This window comes from Saccopteryx leptura, chromosome 6, assembly GCF_036850995.1.
Source record: "Saccopteryx leptura isolate mSacLep1 chromosome 6, mSacLep1_pri_phased_curated, whole genome shotgun sequence".
Lineage (NCBI taxonomy): Eukaryota > Metazoa > Chordata > Mammalia > Chiroptera > Emballonuridae > Saccopteryx > Saccopteryx leptura.
Window position 1 is genome coordinate 140,569,943 of NC_089508.1, and position 14,173 is coordinate 140,584,115.

The 14,173-nt window shown below is 48.3% G+C and overlaps 1 pseudogene; it reads right to left on the reverse strand.

Moving 5' to 3' along the window:
- Positions 1-4,338: 4,338 nt before the first annotated feature.
- On the reverse strand, positions 4,339-8,543 carry LOC136377182 (PI-PLC X domain-containing protein 1-like; annotated as a pseudogene).
- Between the last annotated feature and the right edge of the window lie 5,630 nt (positions 8,544-14,173).

Genomic DNA, 14,173 nt, shown 5'->3' on the forward strand with positions numbered 1-14,173 from the left:
ACCTTCAGTCTATGTGCATCTTTTGTTTTAAGATGTGTCTCTTGAAGACTGCATATGTACAGGTCCTGTTTTTTTCCATGCAGTTACTCAATGTCTTTTGATTAAATCACTTAATCCATTTACATTTAAGGTTATTATTGATATGTAGTTGTTTATTGCCATTTTATTCTTTAAATCTGTATTCCTCTTTTGCTATATTATTTTACCACTTTGATGTTTACAACAGTCCCCTTAACATTTCCTGCAGCATTGGTTTGGTTGTAATGAATTCCTTGAGTTTTTTTTTTGTTGTTTTTTTTTTTTGTCTGGGAAGCTTTTTATTTCTCTTTCAATTTTAAATGATAGCCTTGCTGGATAAAGTAGTCTTGGTTGTAGGTTCTTGTTCTGCATTACTTTGAATATTTCTTGCCATTCCCATGTGGTCTCAAGTATTTTTGTTGAGAAGTCAGCTGTCATCTTTATGCATGTGATAGCCTTATTTTTCTAGCAGCTTTTAATATTTTCTCTTTATCACTTAACTTTGGTATTTTAATTATGATGTAGTTTGGTGTAGATTTCTTTGGGTTTTTCTTTAATGAAGTTCTCTGTGCTTCTTGAACTTGTGACAAATTTTTGTTCATTAATTTAGGGAAGTTTTCAGCTATAATATGATTGAACAATATCTCTATTCCTTGTTCTTTCTCTTGTTCTTCAGGAACCCCTATGATGTGAATGTTATTTTTCTTCATGTTGTTCACAGATCTCTCTAAGAGTTTCCTCAGACTTTTTGAGTCTCTTTTCTTTTTTCTGCTCTGCTTCCAATTCTTCATTCAACCTGTCCTCCAAGTTGCTGATTTGATCCTCAGTTTCATCCATTCTGTTTTTCATTCCTTCCATTGTGGTCTTCATTTCTGATATTGTATTTGTCATCTCTGACTGATTCTATTTTAATATTTCAATGTCCTTTTTTACAGTCGCTATTTTATTCCAGAAAGAACAGACACGTAGCCTGGACCCTGCTAGTGGCTGGAGAGAGAGACAGGTCCACAGGCCAGGAGTCTGTGGGAGATGGAGAGGGTGAGGGACACTCCCTGGTCATTGCGTCATGTGGGCTGGCTCTCCGCCCGATGTTGCAGTAGTAAAAAAGGGAGCGTCCAGTCCTCTTGGTTGCGACTGTCCTTGTACAAAGAAAAACAAACGTCTGTCATTGTTTCAAGAAGCCTTGGCACAAACCCACCACCAAGAGGGCTGCACACTCAGATGCCCCACTACAGACCTGGGCGCCTCCCACGGTTAGAGACTCACGTGCTTTTCTGAGTGGAGAAAAGTGCAGGATCTACCGCAATGCCAAGGGGAGAAGTCTCTCCCTCCCTCACAGAGAAAGTGGTGAGGGGTTGTCCTACAGAGATAAACCAACCAGGACGGGGCATTGGTGAAGTTGTCCCACACCCACGGCATGGGGGGAAATAAAGGAAGCTCTGCCCCCTCATGAGCATGCAGAGGGGTGTGTACTATCTGTCCTCATACCACAGAGAGCTGGTTGTTCTGTGTGACTCCATGAGGCACACTCTGCCAGAGAAGACTGTCACACCCCCACTCCACCCTCAAACTGTTCCTTCCCAAACCTTCCAACCCTGGGCCCCTGGCCTGGCTGTGCTAAGAAACTCAGTTTAGTAAGGTGTAGACACCATAGCCTCAGGTGTCCATGTCCCCACCCTCAGAACCTGAGCTGTTCACCTGAATGGCCAGGTAGACTTTGCAGATAGGATCCAGTTAGGATCCTGAGATAAGATGTGAGTGTGCGTTCCCCAGGTAGTCCCCGGTGCCACTACCTGGGTCCTAGCCAGAGGAAAGCAGTAAGACCAGGGTCAGAGATGTGCAGGTAAAGCTGGAAGCCAAGTCAGGAAAAGGTCAGGACGTCACAGGCTGGCCTTGCAGGTGCAGGAAGGAGCCACGAGCCAAACAACAGGGTGCTTCCAAGCTGGAACCATGGGGTCTCCAAGTGTCCCTTGCAGTGTTGGAGAACCAACCCCACAACACTTTCCCTTCCCATAGCCTCTGGGGGAACCAGCCTTGCTACACCCTCACTTTAGCCTCGGGAGACCTCTGCAGACTTCCGAACCCCAGACTGAAGGAACAGTGACATGGTTGTGTGTTATAATGACCTCAGGAACGCTGCACATGGGGGATCCTGGGTGCAGGACAGACAGCACACAGGCTCCTGAGGCTATCTATTGGGGACACGGCCCTACCCTGCTATCCCCGTGAGTTGGGCTCCTAAGGACCCTGCAGGCCGAGTGTAGAGTGGGCTGTAGTCCTGGCTGCCCTGTCTGGTCCACAGGGTGGAGGTGCTGCACGATGCCCACATGGCCCTCTGGTGACAGGACAGCCCCATGAGCCCGGGCCACAGAACATCTGCTGTCTGTGTCCATTCAGCCCAGCCCTAAGGATCATCCCCCACAGGTCTCTGAGCTGTAGAGGCTTTGAGGAAACCACAGGGGTGGAGGGCGTCCTCCTGGGGTGCCCTCAGGTCCTGCCTAGTGAGCTGTAGCCAAAAGCTACCTGGGGCAGCACTGTCCCTTTGCAGGCTGCCTCGGGTTCTCTCCTGGCTGCTGCCCACACCCGCCCGTCCAGTTCCGGGCTTCATCTGCTGCAAGCCACTTTCTCTCTCGCTCAGGGAAATGAGGCCAGGTGGGGGTTCTGGTCTCGGGCTGGCTCTCCTCTTGGTACCCCCATGGCTGGCACCCTTGTCCTCACTCCTGGAGTTGAGGAGGAGAGAACTCACCCCAGGGCTGCCTCAGGCACATCCTGGCACACTGCTCCATCCTGACAACATTGTGGGGGCTCAGCTCAGTGGGTCTGCAAGGAGGAGGATGAGGTTGGGGTCTTGGGGCCCTAGAGGGCAAACACTGGGCTTTATGTGGGGCAGAACAGGTGCAATACCACTTCACACCACTAACAGTCTTGACCCCTCAAGGTTATAGGGTCCACTGGGCCCACAGGAGCTCTGACTTTGAGAACAACCACAAGTGGGAGGGAGAAAGAGAGAGGGTGTGCTGTGTCATCAGGGGAAGGTGGTCTGGGCTGGACAGACCAGGAGGTGCCCACCATGTGAACGATGAGCGAGTGTTTTAAGAGAGAGATCCCAGGTCAGCATGTGTTTGGTGGCTCCTTCACAAATATTTATTGAGCGGCTTTGTAGCGGTAGTTCCTGCTCGTGACCTGGAAGTCAGTTCAGCCAGTATGTCCTGCTGGAAGAACATGTCCCTTTAACATAAAATCTGGAGAAGTCATCTTTACAATTACATGCAGACCTTTGGTTAATGGCCCTTGGGAAGCTGAAAGTATTGCGAACCTCAGAGCTCTTTATAAATCAAAGATAAATGGGAGGAAGGTGGGCACAATTCCATGTTTAAAATAGCTCCCCCTTTGCCTGACCTGTGGTGGCGCAGTGAATAAAGCGTTGACCTGGAATGCTGAGGTTGTCGGTTCAAAACCCTGGGCTTGCCCGGTCAAGGCACATATGGGAGTTGAAGCTTCCTGCTCCTCCCCCCTTCTCTCTCTCTCTCTCTCTCTCTCTCTCTCTCTCTCTCTCAATCTCTCTCTCTCAATCTCTCTCTCTCTCTCCTCTAAAATGAATAAATAAATAAAAATAATTTAAAAAGTAGCTCCCTGGGACCCAGACACAGTTCACATTTCTGACGTCCTTCATGTGTATTCTCAACACCTGGGTTATCTGACCACAAAAATCTGTGTCAAAGCGGAATTTCATGTGTCTGTTGTTCTCTGGGAGAAAGTCACTGCTGTGGATGGTTCCCTACTCAGGCACAACTGAGGGAAATGTGGGTGTGCAGGGGGTGATAGTTGCTACATCAGAGACACTGTGAATTATCTCAGTTTGCATCCCTGACACCTGGTCCACTGTGCCCAGCCAGGCAGAGGCGAGGCCTGAGGTCCCAGCACGTGGTTCCTGGCTCAGGATCTTAGGGCCTTTGTGACAGAACGGCATCCTAGCCACCAAAGCATGAACAGGGTTGTCTTGTGGGAAATGGTTGAGTTGACCCCAAAAGATTACAGTCCAGCAAAGGCTGAACAGGGTTTGTGCTGAAACACCAAAACCAGCAGCTGGTGTGAGCCTGGAGAATGGATCCCGTGGTCCCAGTTAACTGTCCCGTGTCTATGTTGGATTATATGCACAGTCCCAAGACTCCCCACTGTCTGGGGACCGTGATGCCAACTGCTGCAGCTGGGGCGCCAAGGAGGCAGAATGCACTCTGGCCACCATTCTCGCCCTGCTGGCTGGATACATGCATGAGACAGGGAGACAGGAGAGGCTGCAGGAGGACAGAGGGCACGCGGTCAGCACGCAAGCAGCCTCTCATTGAGATTGAGCAGCCTCTTGTTGAGATTGATGACGTTGTTGATTGAAGGTGTTGGCACCGATAAAGTCGCCCACAATGAAGTTGGTGCAATGCGCACCCGCCTAGGCCCCGACCTGTGGCAGGCTGGGCAGCATTATCCTCCATAGGAAATCGGATGATGCACCAGGATGTTCTTACTGTAGGTTCTCCATCAGGTAATGCCGGCTACAAAAAGCCCACCTGCAAGGGTGGGGGTCGCTGCCGTTCACCTGCACCCCACCTGGGTCCCACCAAGTTCCCACCTGTGGCCCACCTGACCCATCAGTTACCACCGTTTTTGCCCCCGTGGTCATCCACATGGTTCTAGCCCCTCACTCAGGCACAGACATCTCTGGCCCTACAGTACTGTCAGATCACCATGCTCCTGCTACAGTGGACTGTGGGTGAAGTTTCCTGACATGTCCACGTCCTGACCCTGTGTGGTACACAGATTAATAGCCATGTGAATCCCAGGTAGCACACCAAGCATAACACACAGCTGTCCTCTCACAATGCTGATTGTGACAAGAGAGTGGGACCCCTGAGGCCCAAAGTAACCATAGATATAGCCACGCACCTTACAAAGGATATGGAGTAGTTGAAACCACAAACTCCTTTTGTAAGAAAATCTCCTTCAAAACATAGAAACACAGTGCAAAGCAGCCCTGCCTTCGAATCAGCTGGGGTGATGTGTGGCTCGTGTGCCCGAAAGTGCCCATGTCCTTGCAGAGAGTAATGGGCACTAGATGAGGAGGCCCGGGCAAGAAACACGTGGGATGCTGTGTGACATTGGAAGGGAAAGAAAACCCCAGAACTGCATGCTCTCCTTGCTCAGAGCTGGCAGCTGCCATGGCAACACCCAGACCTCATGCAGCTGAGCCCTAAAACCACACATGCATGTGTCACACATACACACCCATGATGGATGTGTGTCGTGTACACGTGTGTGAGTGTACCCCATAGCACGTGCACCCACCTGGGCAGCAGCAGCTCTTCATGTGCTCCAGGTAGTGAATCAGCTTTTTGGGCTTCACCTGGTTGGCCCACCAGTAGGGGAAGGCCAGCCACAGCTTCCCATGCTGGTGCACAGTGACCTTATCATCACAGGACAGGAGGACCTGCTGGCCCGGGCCCAGAGCTGCTGCAGTGTCGGAACCTCCTGTGGTGGCGGGGTGACGTGTCAGGGTTGGAAGGGGACATCAGGTCTGTGCGAGGACAGTGGGGCAATGAGGCATCAATGTCAGTGTTGTGGCATCTGGATTGTCACAAGGACATAGACACTTGTTTTCCTGGAACAGAGCCTGATGCTCCTCAGTGAGTGACCGGGACAGGAGGCGCACTGAGAGTCAGGCTGCACATGAACAGAGGGGATTTAAGTACAATGAGGTCACTAGGAAGGGTCCTGATCCCACAGGACTGGGGTCCTTATAAGAAGAGAAGGTGAGAACACAGACACAGAGGGACAGCCGTGGAGGAGAGAGGACACAAGGAGGAGAGAACCGTGTCTCACTCAGTAGACAGGCCTCATGAGGAACTAGCCCTGCCCATATCTGGGTCTCAGACTCTAGCCTTCAGAATGAGATGAGAAGAAGCCCTATAGGGCTGATGCTCCCAGGCTGTGTACCCTATTAAGACAGCCTGGGACAGAGAGAGTCACCCTGCTCACGGGTAACACACAGTGTGGAAACTTCTAACAGGTGCTAAGTTTGACCCAGTCTCCATAGAAGCTTCTAGAAGACCATGTCAGCAGCTTCACTGGCACCAGGACTACCTCAGCATCAGGTACAGGGAAGCCTTACCACCTTCCACAACCTGCATGGGGAGATCATGCCCGCCTCACCCATTGAGGCACCACACACCCTTCTCACCCCTCAAGGACACTGCATGCTTCTCTTGCCCCTCGGCGACACAGCATGTCCCCAAAGATGTTCTTGACACAGGTGACCAGTTACTCATGCAGTCGTCTGTCATGCCCTTTAAGTTGCTGTAGGCCAAGATGACAACTTCCCAGGGTTGGTTCTCCTGCCACTCCGAGATCTCCGTGAGCATGTCCTAGGAAGTGGACAGGGGTGCACAGGGTGTCATGGCCTGTTGAAGGGGCTCCCTACAAAGCTCACTGGACTGGTGGCTCAGGTCAATTCTGAATTAGTAAACACATAACACCCGGCTGCCACCACGGAGCTCAGCTGCCCAGTGACGGCCAGACCACTGCTGTGGGTGGAAGTGTGCATCTGTGTGAGTATACATGTGTGTGTGTATGCTTGTGTGCACTATGTGCCTGCCCTCCAGAGGACAGTGCATTAGCAAATGTTAAGTTCAAGGAGCATGGCCCATGGAGTGAGATCCTGCGGTTGACCCCCCAGACCCTGAGGTCTCAGGGGACATTGGGCACCTGTGATGCAGAAGGGGACCATCATAGTCTGACTTTAGAAACACTGGTCTAGAAGCCAAGAGGAAAAGGGACTGGAAATATCTAAACTACCCCTGGCTGGATAGCTTGGTTGGTTAGAGTATCGTCCTGAAGCTCAGGGTTTACTGGTTCCATGTCTGGTCAGGGTACATACAGGAACAGATTAATGTTCCTGTCTCTCTCTTTCTGTGTCTTAATGAAAGTTTGTGTTTTTCTTTTTTCACAAAAGAAAAGAAAACATCTAAACCGGAGGCAGGACGACAATGAGGGACCCAGGTTTGCAAAACCTCAGGCAGCCTGGAGGAGGCAGGGGTGTGCTGGCTCAAGGAGGAGGACTCAGAAACGCAGGAGGATCAGCAATTCCCAGTGACAATCACTGGAAGTCAGCCACATCACATTCCAAAAGACTGTGTATACACCCTTAGCAGTTGTCTGTGTCCCCATTATAGACTGGTTGTGTCCTGTGTGGAAGGACTATAGTGTCCATCGCTGTGCGAGGCCTCATTCTCCACAGGCCCTCAACGTACCTTGACCAGCCAGGCCATGTGCATAATGTGCAGAGTGCAGGTTCTTCTCGGCGCATCCAGCGCGTGTGTGATCCACAGGTCCAGGTACCACACCCTGGCATCAAGCTGCTCCGTGACGTTCAGCAACTCCTGATGAAGGTGGGTCATCTCTGCCTGGATGGCAGGTGTTAGATTCAGGGGGTACTGATATACTGGGGCTGCCAAAGAGTGTAACTATTAAAGGAACAGGGAGTACTGATATGGCCCGTGAGGCTGAGAACAAAGAAGGGCAGAGACCCTTATCAGAAATTTATGTTTGAAATTCGCCACTAAGCTAAAACCGGCCCCTGTTGCTATGCCGGCCCCTGTTGCTATGCTGCATGCGACCTCCCTAGCCAATAGCTAAACTGCCACATCTGCTTCTGTATTTATGCTTGCTCACTTAGGATATATAAGGACCTGGCTGTAAGCCCCAGGCGCGGCTCCCATTTGCAGCTCCTTGTGAGCACGGTGTCTCCGGACATCTCGGGAGTTCGCCCCTGCGCAGGTTAAACTGGCCAATAAAGTAACATCTTAACTCCTAAAAGTCTCCGACGTTTGTTCTCATACCCGGTGGATGCTACAGCAGGCAGCTCCCACCAGCTCAAGCTGCCTTGCACATTCGTGCCCAGTGTGGCTGTGCCAGCACATGTCAGCTCCTAGCAGTTGGTGACTGCCAGGGCTCAGACTGTGCATTCAGGATCCACTGTGCAGGGGACAGTGGCTGCTGGGGCCACAGGTTGTACCTGGGAAGGGCCTGTCCTAGGAAGCGCTGGGTTGGTCCCTGCTCTGACCCCAGATAGGCCATCCAGTTAGAGTTCCCCCCCACCCTGAATGGGTGTAATCTTTGAGTGGCTGTCAGCAGGGTACCCCATTCTGGTCCCAGCTGACTGTGTAATAACCCTGCTCTTTGTCTCCTTCCTAAGGGCAGGGTTCTGGGTTGGCAGGACCTTTGTTTTCAATTCTTTCCCCCTGAAAGGTGAGGGAGAAGTCCCAGGGGAGCAGGGGGCACTGCACAGAGGAGAAGGTGGCGTAGATGCTCACCTGGGTGACGGACCACTTTAATTCCATGGGCTGGGTGACACAGGGCAGGGCCTTGGCCAGAAGCTACAGGAGCGGGGACCTTGAGCAGGAGGTGGGGGACTTCTTGTTCAGGCAGTAGGTCATGATGTCGTGGCTTCCTCTATTCCCAGTGGATGGGGCCACCATCGGTCCCTCCTCATGGGGAACACTCAGAGAACATGTGGTATACCCATGAACATACAGTAACACAGTCCCGGCCTAGGACAGATGGTGGCTCCAAATGCATGCCATCCCGGTCCCGCTGCCTGGGCCTGTATGGAAATGGGTATTTGCAGATGTGATGAAGTGAGTAGTCCTGGGTCAGGGAGGCCATGCACAGTAACAGGGACCTTAGAAGAGACGGAGGAGGAGACACAGACTCAGAAGAGAAGCCACATGGTGTGGGTGGTAGAGACAGGAGGGAGGCAGCCACCAGCCTAGGGATGCCTCAAACCCCAGGGGCTGGAAGAGGCAGGAGGGACCTTCCCTGGAGACCCCGGAGGTAGTGCGGTCCTGGGACCCCTGGGTCTCAGATGTCTGCTCTTCAGGAGTATGTGGGAAATTTATTTCTAAGAAATCAGATCTGTGGTATTTGTCATTAGGGGCAACAGGAAATTCATGGAACTAAGCATCTTAGGTGCAGACAAGTGAAAACATGTGGGTAAGTAAAACAATCAAAATTCTCTATTATTTTGACTTTTATATATTGTATGGTGTATGTTTTCTGTGTAACATTTGTGGGTCCATTTGTACAGGATGGGCAGAAATAGGGTTACATTTGTGAGTACATAAAGGTTTATCCTTGTGTCATTATTTACTAATTCTTATGTTATTTTCCATACAAACAGCTGTAAACCTGTTTTTCCCTGTTTGTGGGTTACCCTTTATGTTCATATGACTTTTCAAATAAGCAGCATGATCAAACTGGGGTTTGAATCAGCTGCTACAACAATGCTGGTGTTTTCTGCATGAGCCGTGACCCTGCCTCAGAGACTCGCACTGCACTGACATTTGTGAGTGATGGCTGTCAGTGTTAGTTCCTGGAGCATGCTGCACAGCATGTCTGAGTGTAGGTGGCCCCCTCTCTGCATGTCCATGCCCTGATCATGTGCTGAGACCTGGCTGTGGTTCTGACACCCAGCGGGGCCAAGAGAGAGGACCTGGCCCTCACAGCACATGCGCTGGCCTGCCTCAGTCCTGGGTGGCCGTCCGAAAGGCACAAAGCCTGCCTCCCCAGCAGTACCAGAAGCCAACTCCCACCTCCCAGTGCAGTGGCTTCCTTCTGAGGTTCAGGAGCCCTGTTTTTGCCCTCCGGTCTCCTAAGTGCCTTGCAGCCCCTTTCTCTACCTGCAAAGCCAGCAGCCAGCATCCCCAAAGCTCTGTCTCAGGGCCTCTGGGCCCTGGTCTGGTAGCTCAGCTGGTTAGAGCATCATCCTGACATGCCAGGGTCACAGGTTTGATCAGGTATCATTCCAAATCCCATCACCCCACGTGTGTCTCTGTCACCCCACGATATCCTGGACACCACATGCATGCCGTGGGCACTTCTCCACCACTTAGTGCCCCGTCACTGGCTTCCAGGTCCTCACTTGTCTAACAAGCACACCAGCTCTGTGCTCACTGCTCAAGTGTCCTGTGCATGCAGAAACTTGTGAAAAATTTATCCTGTTAATAGGTCTAAATCTGCTTCAGTCTTGCTCACAGAGACCCTCAAGGGCAGAGACAGTTTTCTCTCACTGAGCTGCAGGCTTGGGAACCCTAGCAGCCAGGGTGTGAGGCTGCAGCCCTCACAGGAGTTCCAGCTGCAGCAGCCCACAAGAGGCCAGGCTCCTGTGCATTCCTCACAGCCCAGCCTCGGTCCCCATTTTTGGCAAAATGACAGTGGAAAACAGTAAGTTTTGAAATGGACTTGAGTAAAATATCTAAAAATAAAAAAAGTTGAAAGTGTTAAAAACAGCTCTTTATGACCAGGTGGTGGTGCAGTGGATACAGTGTCAGACTGGGAGGCTGAGGACCCAGGTTTGAAACCCTGAGGTTGCTAGCTTGAAGTGCAGACTTATCTGGTTTGAGCAAGGATCACAAGCTTCAGCCAAATGTTGCCGTCTTGAGCAAGGGGTCACTGGCTTGGCTGGAGCTCCCCAGTGAAGGCACATATGAGAAAGCAATCGATGAACTAAGGTGCCACAACAAATAAGTGATGCTTGTCATCTCTCTCTCTTCCTGGCTGGCTGTCCTTATCAATCTTTCTATCTCACAAAAACAGCTTTTAGATACAGTAGTGGGGAGACTGCAGGAGGGAAGGGGTGGAGCAGAGGATGTGAGAGTGGAATAGATCGTGATGGAGGATGACTGGATGTGGCATGATCCCCTTTCTCCATTCTCAGATGTAGGAAGTACCCTAAGAGGAGGGAGGATGAGAATGTTATCTGCTGATGAATTCATGAGACCACAGTGCTGTCCATGTTCTTCGTGTTTTAATGTGTTGCTACAGGGAGAATATTTGTTAACATTTGGGAAGGTTTATACTCAGGACACATTGAGTGGATCAGCTCTGGAGCCACCCTCTCTCCTGTTTGGTTGAATGTGAAACCTCCCCATCAGCTCCCCAAATGGCCAGGTAAGAAAGTAGCAACTCCCTCATTTTTGCTCACATCTCAATGTCCATAGCTGAGCCTGTTGGTCCCAATCAAACTGAGAAGGGGATCTGAAAACACAGATTTCCCAAGTGTTCAAGTGCCAGGGTCCTGCCCTGGAGGGAATCTAGGGATCCCACAGGAATGGACGGCATCGGCACAAAATGAGTGAGAGAGCCAAATTCTTTAGCTCATCTGCCAGGCATCTCTGCCAATTGCTAGTACAGCTTTATTTTTATACACTAAGTTATAATTACATGATATGCAGAATATATTGATTAATAATTATTTTTGCTTTAATGTGGATAAATATTCCAGGAAGAGGTTAATACATTTCTCAGATAAAGCACAGTGTGAGACAGCTCAAAAGGGAAGGGTCAGGAGAGAGGAAATAATGATTTTCTTGGTGAGAATTGCCTTGTTCTCATGCCACCTGATGAGTGTCCCATCACAGCTTGATGAGCTGGTAGCACTGAAAGGCCAATGATCTCCTGGGTGAAGAAAAGTGCTTTGGGCAAGGCCAGGGAGTCCTGGGGCTCCCATAGCCAGGCTTTGCATCTGAGATTATCCCAGTATGAAATAAGAAAATTGAAAAACATTAAGATTTTTTTAAATTTTAGGAACTGAATTTTACATATGTAAGTGAGATATTTCTATTTGGAAAATGAACTCCATGAAGATTAAGCAGGTTTGTTGCATTTAAGACACCTCTTGACAAGAAAATGATCACTGCATCAGATGAGCAAGACTGAAATGTAATTCCTTATGATCCTAGAATACACTTCCCTGTAATTTCTTAGTTAATGTGAAATCGCTCACATGTTCTCAAGGAGGCCATCGAGACACAGAAAGGCTGAGCAAGAATTTGGTGTGGGACAGGGTAAACACACAGCTAATAGGCAGCCCCCTCCATCCTGACCTAACATGAGTGAAGCTTAATCTTTTAAGGCATAGCCTTTCAAGAGGTAGTGCTGCTGGAGAAAAATAAAATAAAAATTGCCACAATTCTACTTTTCTTCACCAAATGTGGGCTAAATACAAGCAGTCTGAAAAACAACAGGAATGACAGTCAAGTACCAGGTGGAAACAATAAACCTGATGTCCTATGACATATCCTATGAGCCAGGTGGCTCCAGGCCCAAGCATTCCTTCTTCATTTAACAAACCATTATGATGGGTTAGAAAAGCCTTCCCCTAAAAGACTGACATTTGAGATTTTAAGTCTTGCCCCCCTGTTACCTTTTAAGAAGAACCAGCTTGAGGACAGAAGATATTCTTTGAAATCATGTCCCCTCTCCAAAGGGGCCTTTCTAGACTTCTGTGACTACTGGGCTCATTTAATATACAAGAGACACAGATGAGGATGATGGGAGGCTTCAGTGTTGTCATCGCCTTAACCTATAAGCATATAATCATGCCCAAAGAAGATGGCTACATGAAGATATCCCTAGATTCTGTGTGTTTACACCTACTCTGCTTCTTGCCTTTACAACTCAGCTCTCTGTTCTTTACAAGAAGCATAAACATGTGGACTTGCTGCAAAGAACTGATTGAGAAGTCACAATTTATGAGTTCCTAGATACAAACTGCCCCAAGGTCTTAAAATAATTACAGAGGATTAAAAAAAAAGCCTGACCTGTGGTGGCACAGTGGATCAAGCATTTGACCTGGAATGCTGAGTTTGCCGGTTCAAAACCCTGAGCTTGCCCAGTCAAGGCACATATGGGAGTTGGTACTTCCTGCCCCTCCCCTTTCTCTCTCTCTCTCTCCTCTAAAATTAATAAATAAAGAAACAATGAAACCAACTCTGTACTTATTAGCTGTAAACCACATAAGATAAATAATCTGCGTGCAGTAGAGATACACAATAGAACATCCAAGTTCTGCTAGATGAGAGACTAAGACACAGAAAAAAGTAAATAAAAGTTCAACTGATTTAATCAACAGGAAAGAAAGTCACTTCAAAAGTAAAAGAAATAGTAAACAAAATAAAAGAAGTTATTTGAATCAATGTGAATGGGCTGAATTTCCTTATCCAAATGTAAAGACATTCATAGATAAATGAAAACTGATCTGTAGACTGTCTAGAAGAAATACATTAAAACCAAAATGATGGAGGATTGCCATTTTTACAATGATCAAGTAAATACACTTGTTCCACCTGACCTGTGTTGGTGCAGTGGATAAAGCATTTACCTGGAGTGCTGAGATTTCTGTTTCAAAACCCTCAGCTTGCCTGGTCAAGGCACATATAAGAAACAACAACTATGAGTTGGTGCTTCTCTCTTCTTCCCCACTGCCATTCTCTCTCTCTTGCCTCTCTCTAAAATCAATAAATAAAATATTTTAAGATATATACCAAAAATTATTCTCACTTATTCTTATTTCACCTGCTGATACAGCTAAAATGTAGGCATTAGAAAGCAAACATAAGAAGACTGAAAAGTAGAAAAAGGCAGACTGGTTAGGGTCTCAAAATTTAATGTGAGGTCCTTGAATTTTCTGATGGCCACCCATGTTCCAAACCGGGTACTAGAGATAACAACCAGAAATGCCAATAGGTTCATAAAAAAAATAGCCCCCTAAGAAAAGCCTGTTTTCTTTAGGCAAAGGAGCAGAATTGGGGCAGCCCCACAAGATAGAAAAGTTTTGATGACATTGTTTTATTCTAACCAAACACCATCAAAAACAATGCACAACTACCAAATCTTAATTGTAGAAATAAAATACATAGTGAGAAATGTGAAGCCAGATTCAGGAACATGTGAGACTAAAACTAAAGTTCTAATACTCAGATTAATAGAGTCCAAGCAGGAGAGGAGAGAGGGAGTAGGACTGAAAAAGTATTGAAAGAATAATGGCAGAAAATTTCCTAAGTATGAAAAAAATATATTAACTATGTATCAAGAAGTTGAGCAAACCCTAAACCGAAAAAAAACAAATATATTCATATCAAGGTACATCGTAGACAATTTTCTGAAAATGAGAGATCAAATCTTGAAAGCAGCCAGAGGAGAATAAGTTTTACTTTGGCCAGGTGACTCAGTAGATAAAGCATCGACCTACTGCACCAGAGGTCACAAGTTCAGCCCCTGTCAAGGCATGCAGGAGAAAGAGTCAATGAGTACACAAGTCAAAAGAACA